Here is an 8,347-nt window from a genome sequence, read left to right as displayed (position 1 = left end):
AGAGAGAGAGAGAGAGAGAGAGAGAGAGAGAGAGACTCAAGCTTCCTGTCTTAGGCTCCTCCCTCAGCCTCAGGAACGCTGTTGGCTGGGGTGTTTGTGATCATCTCATTGTCTTTCTATGTTTTGAGACTGAAACTTAAGTTTTATCTTTAGTTTTAGTATAGATCAATATGAAATTAAAAGTTAAGAAATAATTAATTAAAGGGCCAAAATGAGAGTCAGGAGCTAGAGAAAAATTCCTAAATAATAATACAATCAAAGCAATAGTATTTCAGTTTAGGATTCTTAGGATTCTTTCTTTTTAACAGATAAGATGATTTAAGGTGTTACGTTGTTTTCTCTAAAGTTAAATGGCTATATGTTACCAGAGTAGCCATCTGTTAATGATTTGTTAATGTTACCAGTACCTAGTAATCTTCAATCTTGGTTATCTTACATACTTAATTTAATTAAATTAATTGTACAACACAATGTGGGTTCTATGGACAAATCACTTTAACATTGCTTTATTTCAACAGAATTATAAATGTTAATATGAATCTCCCAGGAAATATTTTTTCTTAAAAAATGTGTTACACAAGTTTTTAGTTTTACGTCTATTGCATATCTATGAATGTGTGTGTGTGTGTGTGTGTGTATGTATGTGTGTGTGTGTGTGTGTGTGTGTGTGTGCACTCACAGAGAGTTACACATAGCTAAAGAAGTAAAATTAGCAACGTGAATTTGGGAACTGCAGGGAAACAGATAGGTTAAAAGATTTAGATCTCTTCCAAATTTATGGATATCAATGCACTGACCAATGTTTCTACCCATCCTACAAGGGATGGAAGTTTCGGTACCTAAAACAATAGTACCAATTAAGAAAGAGTCTGTGGTTAGAGGTCATAATGGTTTTCCTCTTCAGAATACAGATTCCACATTTATGAGTCTACAATCTGTGTCCTGAAGTTGCATAGGACATTGTCATTCCTTCATCAAAGCACCAGTTTGCTTTCTGAATTCAGAACTATGCCTACCTAACAATCAAATGCCCCACCAAACCTGATCAGCATACGAACTCCTTACAAATTTCCAAATATAGTTAGGGTCTTGGGTCTTTTTGTCTGTGATCATTCTTGCATGATTGTTAGGACATTTCATGAGAGTAAGACCAGAATGCTTCAAAAAGCACTTGTAGGGATTAATGCTTGATTTTATCCTGAAGACAGGGTAAGGAATAATACCTGCCCTTGAGTCTTCCACCAGTGAAGGGGAGAAGCTCTGCCTCTGATTTCCTGGAAGAGAGGTGACAATGATCTGCCTCCACAGGTAATTAATGAGGAAACCAGGATGGTAATGCACTCGGAAAGAGATCTGCTTTGTTGATGGTGAGCAAATGAAGGCCAGACAAGAAATTTTATTTGGACAAAATTCTTGAGATAGCAACTGTGTTAAAAATTTCCAATGAGCTCTGTGAGGATGGATTAGTGAAATTGTAGATCAGAAAGTCTCTAGCGTGGGGGCAACTAGTGAGAAATGTGACAGATAATCTCCTATGCTTGCTTAGTCTGGTTTTTCGCCAGTTTCCAGAGGAAAGTAAGAGTAATGTATGCTAGTCTGAGGTAGGCCAATCTGTCTTGGGTATTAAATGGCCAGACGTTTTTAAATGGGAGAAAAGCATCCCTGTTCCTCCAAATCAGTTTTAATGGGTGCAATTCCAATCCAGCTTCCGTTTCACAGAATTCTTAGCAACAACCGTGGTTCAGGGCTTTAGTAGAACAGTTTGTAAGTTTGAATCAGGGCAGAGTAATTACCTGTCATACAGTGATCTCCTCTGATTAGCTCGGTTTTTACTGAATTAGGTTTCAAAACTGTAGGGGGATTTATGTATATCCAACACCCCTGATTCATTATAGCCTTGTAACTTTCCAACACTGTAGGATATGTTTGCAGTAATTATTTTCCCTAGAGGGGAAGGTGGCTAGATTCTATTGATCTTATTTTGAGCCCCATTAATCTATAGCATATCCTACAGATTCAGCTAGGGTTTCAAGTTGAATCTAAATGTGACTACATGCTGCATTTTTGAATAATCAATACAGTGGAAAGGGAGACTTTCCTTCTACCTCTCCAGTACTATAAATAACAGTTAAATAATTATCTTCTAAGAAGTGCAGTAGCTGGCGCCTTACTTGATAGCTGATGCCCTTATTTAACATAAAAAGCATGAACATATACTCACACCTTTAGTATTCTTCGTACATGTATTCACCCTGGTACTGTCACATGCTATTCTTCTCAAACTCCCTCTAAAGGAGGGAGGCCCACACATCTACAGACTTGGATTCTTTGCAAGTCAGTGGGTGAAGATGATACAACACATGGATCTTTAGTAGAATGGGTGCCATGGTAGTTGGCAGAGCCTTTTGCCCATTTTACCTAGAGTGGTTTCTCACTGGAAAATTTTGAAGCAACAGAAGATTTAATGCCACCCAATAGCTCTGAGTCCCTCACATTTTTCATAAGGCTTGACACAGCTGCTAAAGAGATCTCTGTTTAATTGCTCTGTATATATGAGACATTTCCTCCTTACCATGTTATAACACTGCTCATCAAAGGCTCAAGCAAGACAAACCAATCTTTAAAATAAATGAAATAAAAATCTTGATCATGTCTCAATTTAAGAAAGGTGATCTCCAATTATTCCCTGTTTCTCTTCAAGAAAACAATTAAAATCTGAACAAATTCTCCTTTTGAAAACATGAGAATTTTTTTTCTTCCAACTGACCGTTTTTCTGGGGATGTAATTCTTTTCCTACCCTTTTTAGGGATCTCCAGACAGTGCTGAGAAATGAGAAGAAATCATGTAGCCAGGAAGGAAGACAGTGTTCACAGCCTAGATAATTGCCCAAGGTTGTTTATTTATGACCTTGAAGTAGGCACTGAAGGGAGCTGCACCACCTTTCTTTCTTCAAGCTACTGAATGAACAGAAACCAACTCCCTCCCACCCACAGGGGACCTCTCAAGAGACACAGTCTTATGAAAACTATTTGGCCCTTCCAGAGATCAAGGACATCCTGGGGGAATAGTACGGAAAAACCTAAGTGAGACCTCAGACCACAGGAGGGACCTTAGAGTGGAAGTTCATGGCTTTGTCTTTCCAATCAGACTCCAGGGATAAAGAAGGTGGAAATAAAATAATGGTGTGTGTGTGTGTGTGTGTGTGTGTGCATGCTTCTCTTTCTGTAAACAGATTTAAAATAATAAGACATTATTATTTACTACTACTAATAATAAATAATAAGGACAGATGATTAGAATGTAAGTCATTTGAAGAAGTGTGATATATATTCAACCTTACCTGGGCATTTAGATGTATGAGCATACACAGATTGTCAAATATCCAACAGTCAGATACCATATTTACAATTGTTACCTCTATACATGGGTGTGTCTCTTATGCATTAGTTTTGTATATAAATTATATATATATTTTATATATATACATATATATGTATATATATATATGTCACATTCAGATGAAATCTGTGTTTACAAAAGAAATCATGAGAACATGTTTGTATTTTATCTTTTCCCTTCAAGATGGTTTCAGGAACCCTCTGGTATGGGTTTGGAAGTGTGTTCAGATACATGTGGTGTTTTATAGGTTTACACACACACATCTCTAGCACCTATAGACTCAAGAGTGCCTAGCCTAAGAGCCATAGTCACAGCAGAACATGAGCAGGAACATGGCATCCACAATGAGGGATCTCAACCGGTGGTGGAGGTTGCACTTCTCTGGAGCTGTGAAAGACGGGGGCAGTCAGTCAGGAGAGGATAACCTCCTCAAATATAAAGCCAAACGCTATTTTAAAAGAATAGGAATACATTTAAAAATTATTAACAGTCCCAGATTACAAAGATACTAGCTCATATGTCTAGGAGCAAATAGCAGTTATGCATCTTTATTCACTTATGCCATAAAACGTTCCCAAAGAAAACTTTGCGTGCCAGAGACGGGATGTTTCATCTTTCAGTGGTCTTCTATCTCACCACTGGTTCTTTGGTGGTGCTCTATCTTTGTGATCCACAGGAGCCTGGATGAGCCAATCAATAAACCCTTGTTGAGTGTCTTCTACATGAGATAATTGGTTTTGTATCTGGCCCTTTCCCTCAGGTTTCTGCGGAAATGGTTTCACCGCTGTTAAGCATTTGCTTGAGAACAAGGGTGCTGCCGGCTCTGCGTCAGGTTTAAATGAAGCTGTAGCAGGAGAACATCTCAATGCAGAAACCTGTTAACAAAAGTCACCTCGTCAGAGGTATCCCCACAGTTCCATTTCAGTACTCGAGATATTCCAGAGGAAGGCAAAACCTTAAATCAGTTCAACAAAACCCTAGTTCTTAGGAGTTGTTGAGGGCAAAAACTACATCATTCATTTCCTCTTAATACAACGTTCAGTGGAGACTTAAGATACTTGTTTAAGCAGGAAGTGAGAAGAGCTTTGGTTCCTTTTAATTGACTAATGTATAGCTTAAATTCAGAGGAAGATAAGACGGTACTGAGTGACTATAACATGGAGGGGCTGTGTGCAAAAGCTGCAACTGCCATTTCCGACTTTAGCTACCATGGTGAACTGATAAAGGACCCCAACAAAGCATGGTCATTCTTTTCCTGTGAGAAAACTTACAATAACGTCTTGTGAAAGAAGTTTCTAGAACTAGGTACTTATAGTGAAAAAAAAAGTGGGGGAGAGAACTCCATCTTTTATTGTTTTCTGTCACAGAAAAATTAAGTATCAAACCAACAGCCCACTAGTATGTATAGCACACATTTGAGTTGAGTGAGTAAATTTACAGTCTTTGTAACAGGTCTGGATGAGGTTAAATATTCTGGATGAATGTTCCCTCAGATTTAGTAAGAAGAAGCAGAGTAACTTTTAAACGACTGGGTTAATGTTTAAAGACGAGGCTCATCACTTTCACTGTGTTAGTATTTGATAACTCCTCAAATTTTACATTATCTATTTTCTCTCTAAGTTAAACTTCTGAAGCAGGCAGGCATATCTGTTCTTTCTGTAGAAAATAAAAAACACGCAATCCATGCTTTCTTTTTAATGTGCGTTTTTCTTCATTTCTGAGTTTAAATGAAGTGTATTAATAAAAAATGTTTTTCTTATTTCTTTTATATTTTTAACATTTATTATTCTCTGATAGATTATATCCTGATGCAGTTTACCCTCCCCCCATATCCACTTCTCCTTTCCCCATATTTTTTCCTCAGTAAAGTTCTTTCATAATCAATTGTGATGAAAGTTATTACTGCTTTAAAAGAGAGACTTCCTGGACTATGTGCTATTTGTCTCTGCCTACTTCATTACTTCTATTTTGTCTCCAGTGAGCTCCCCTCAGTCCACACTCAGAGCAAAATAAAAATAGCATCAAATGCAATAAAAGTAGAGCAAAGTGTCGTAAAGTGCAAAAGTGCCGTAAAGTGAAATCAAATAATCTCAGCAGTAGCCACTGGAACAGCAAGCACAGTGACCAATGAAAGCCACGTGTGCCTTTACCTGCCTAGTGAATTACAGACATAGACAGTGATCATCACATCTGCCAGGATAACAAAGCTAAATTTCGTTTGGAAAACCAAAAAGCCATAAGGAAACTTACTGCTGTAGAAACTTCTTAAATGATATACATATAAAAAAGGAGTCTAAATGGAATTACATATATGGTGTGTGCGTGTGTGTGTGTGAGTTATCCCAACTATACATCATACACTATGAAACAGAACCCTCAGTAGCAGGGGTGAATTATTTAAATGGTCAGCTCTATATCACACTCAATCTATGCAGAACAACTGGAAATTTGTAAGCTCCAGAGATAGTAGAAGCTTTCAAGGAAACAGCATTTTCCAGCTATCAAAGGGCAAATGAACATGTGAATGCACAGAGACTGTGATAGCATGCACAAGGTCTGGACAAGCTGGACCCAGGAAAATAAACCAGTGGAGAGAAGGGGAAGTGGGTGTAAAGTTCCTCTCCTAGCCAAGATGGTATTTGTAACTGACAGCTGCTGAGAAAGGAAAAATCAGTTTTCTTCAATCAAGTGACACTGGCTATATAAGCCCCATTCCAAAGCAAGTTCTGTGCTCAGGGGTAGTCAGACCAAACAAACTGGACTCCACGTATGAGTATGTATATTTAAATATTTTTAAAAAACACTTCAATGCAAATGATCTCACTTTCCCCTTCCTTTTCCTTTCTCCACTTGCCTGATGTGAGCCACACATGTCTCTTCAAGCATCTCTATGTCTCCACCTTATTCTCTTTCAGACTCATGGCCTCCTTTTCTTTAATTGTTTCATATGTACACACACACACAAGCACACACATATACAAGCACACACGCACACACACACAGAGTGAGAGAGAGAGAGAGAGAGAGAGAGAGAGAGAGAGAGAGACTCCTAAATACACAAATCCAGCCTCCTCAATCTGTATGATGCTACTATATTTTTTTTTTCAGTGAGAGAGTGTCTTTTATTTGTTTGTTTTTAATGAGGGAAAGAACATGTAGACAGGTGGATAAAGAGCTTGGGGAAGGACCTGGGAGGGGTTGGAGGAAGTGAGTAATAAAATCTGAATATATTACACAAAAACCTCAAATCAACACAAATGTTATTAAAAACATTAAAATTTAAAAATTATTTTACCAGTCTATGAGAATATATGAAAAAATGTAAAGGAGTTTAATAGAGAAATTAAAGTTAAAATGATCAAGCCCATTCTCTAACCATAGTTTAAGATTTGTTTTGACAAATGATCAATAAAATAGGTATATTGGTCAAAAAGTACATAATGATATTGAAAATGACAAAAGGGTGAATATTAATGAATCACAGAAGACGCTTAGAATGTGTTGACAAATGGGCTAACTATAATTCAATAATTACACATTCCAATTTATCATCATTAAATTATACATTATAAGATTATTATAATTTAATATTTGGCTCATGATTTTGAACCACATTGTCAACCCCAGTCTCTTAATTTAATCCTCACGATTATTTCTTTAATGAAGGCTGCTCCAGGCATCAAATCTAAACCCAGAAAGGGAAAAACAGTCAATCAAACAAACAAATGAACAAAACCCACTGCTCTGTGCTAGTCTCATCTTCTCAAGAAGATAGCTCAGGATGGGGATGGAATTCAGTTGGTGTAGGGCTGGCGTAGCATTGTGTGAATCCCCTGGATTCAGTCCCTACTCCCACATAAAACAGATATGGTGGTGCATACCTGCAATCCCAACTCAGGAGGCAGAGACAGTTGACTTAGGTGTTCAAGGTCACCATTCGCTACACAATGAATTTAAGGCCAAACAGGGATATATGAGACCTTTTCTCAAACAAAATGGATCCAGAAGAGGGCTTTTGGTTGTTCTGGAGCTGGAGGTATAGACAAATAGGAGCCACTAGTATGGGTTCTGGGAGTTGAACCTGGGTCCTCTCCAAGAACTCCAAGTATTCTTAATTGCCAAACTATCTTTCCAGTTCCTCATTTCTTTCATAAATTGGAAATGAATTAATAGCAAGCCATTTGGATAGTACATTTGAATTAAATGCACACTGGGGAAAAATATCAGAATATTTAGAGACAAATCTGAATGAACTAGTATGAAACCCATCAACATCAATTAATACATGGTAAAAACCTTCCACACTTTACATAAAAAGATGCAAAAATATTCTCACTGGATAATGGGAATGAATGTCACAAGAGAAGTGCAGTTTTCATATCAGATGGCATTGTCTGGCTCGTCCTCTTCTATACTGAAAGTATACCTATACAAGAGTATCAAGTATGGAAACTAGGCTAGAATGGCTAAGGGAAGAATCATGTTTTATGCTTGATATTCTAACAAAGACTTGTGTGTATTTTTATCCTTTTTAAGAGGAGAAACATCTTATAGGCCTAGCGTTGTGTGAACTTGGGTGTCCTTGTGTTTGGTACATAGATGTTAAGAACTGCAGTGTCTACTTCATTGCTGGTGGGATTGCAAGCTGGTACAACCACTCTGGAAATCAGTATGGTGGTTCCTCTGGAAATTGGGCATAGTTCTACTGGAGGACCCAGCTATACCACTCTTGGGCATATACCCAGAAGATGCTCCAACAAGTAATAAGGACACATGCTCCACCATGTTCATAGCAGCCTTGTTTATAATAGCCAGAAACTGAAAACAACCCAGATGCCCCTCAACAGAGGAATGGATACAGAAATTGTGGTCCATCTATACAATGGAGTACTACTCAGCTACTAAAAACAATAAATTTATGAAATTCTTAGGTAAATGGATGGATCT

The sequence above is a fragment of the Mastomys coucha genome, unplaced genomic scaffold (assembly GCF_008632895.1).
Source record: "Mastomys coucha isolate ucsf_1 unplaced genomic scaffold, UCSF_Mcou_1 pScaffold1, whole genome shotgun sequence".
NCBI classification, from domain to species: Eukaryota; Metazoa; Chordata; class Mammalia; order Rodentia; family Muridae; genus Mastomys; species Mastomys coucha.
This window is presented reverse-complemented; position numbering follows the sequence as displayed.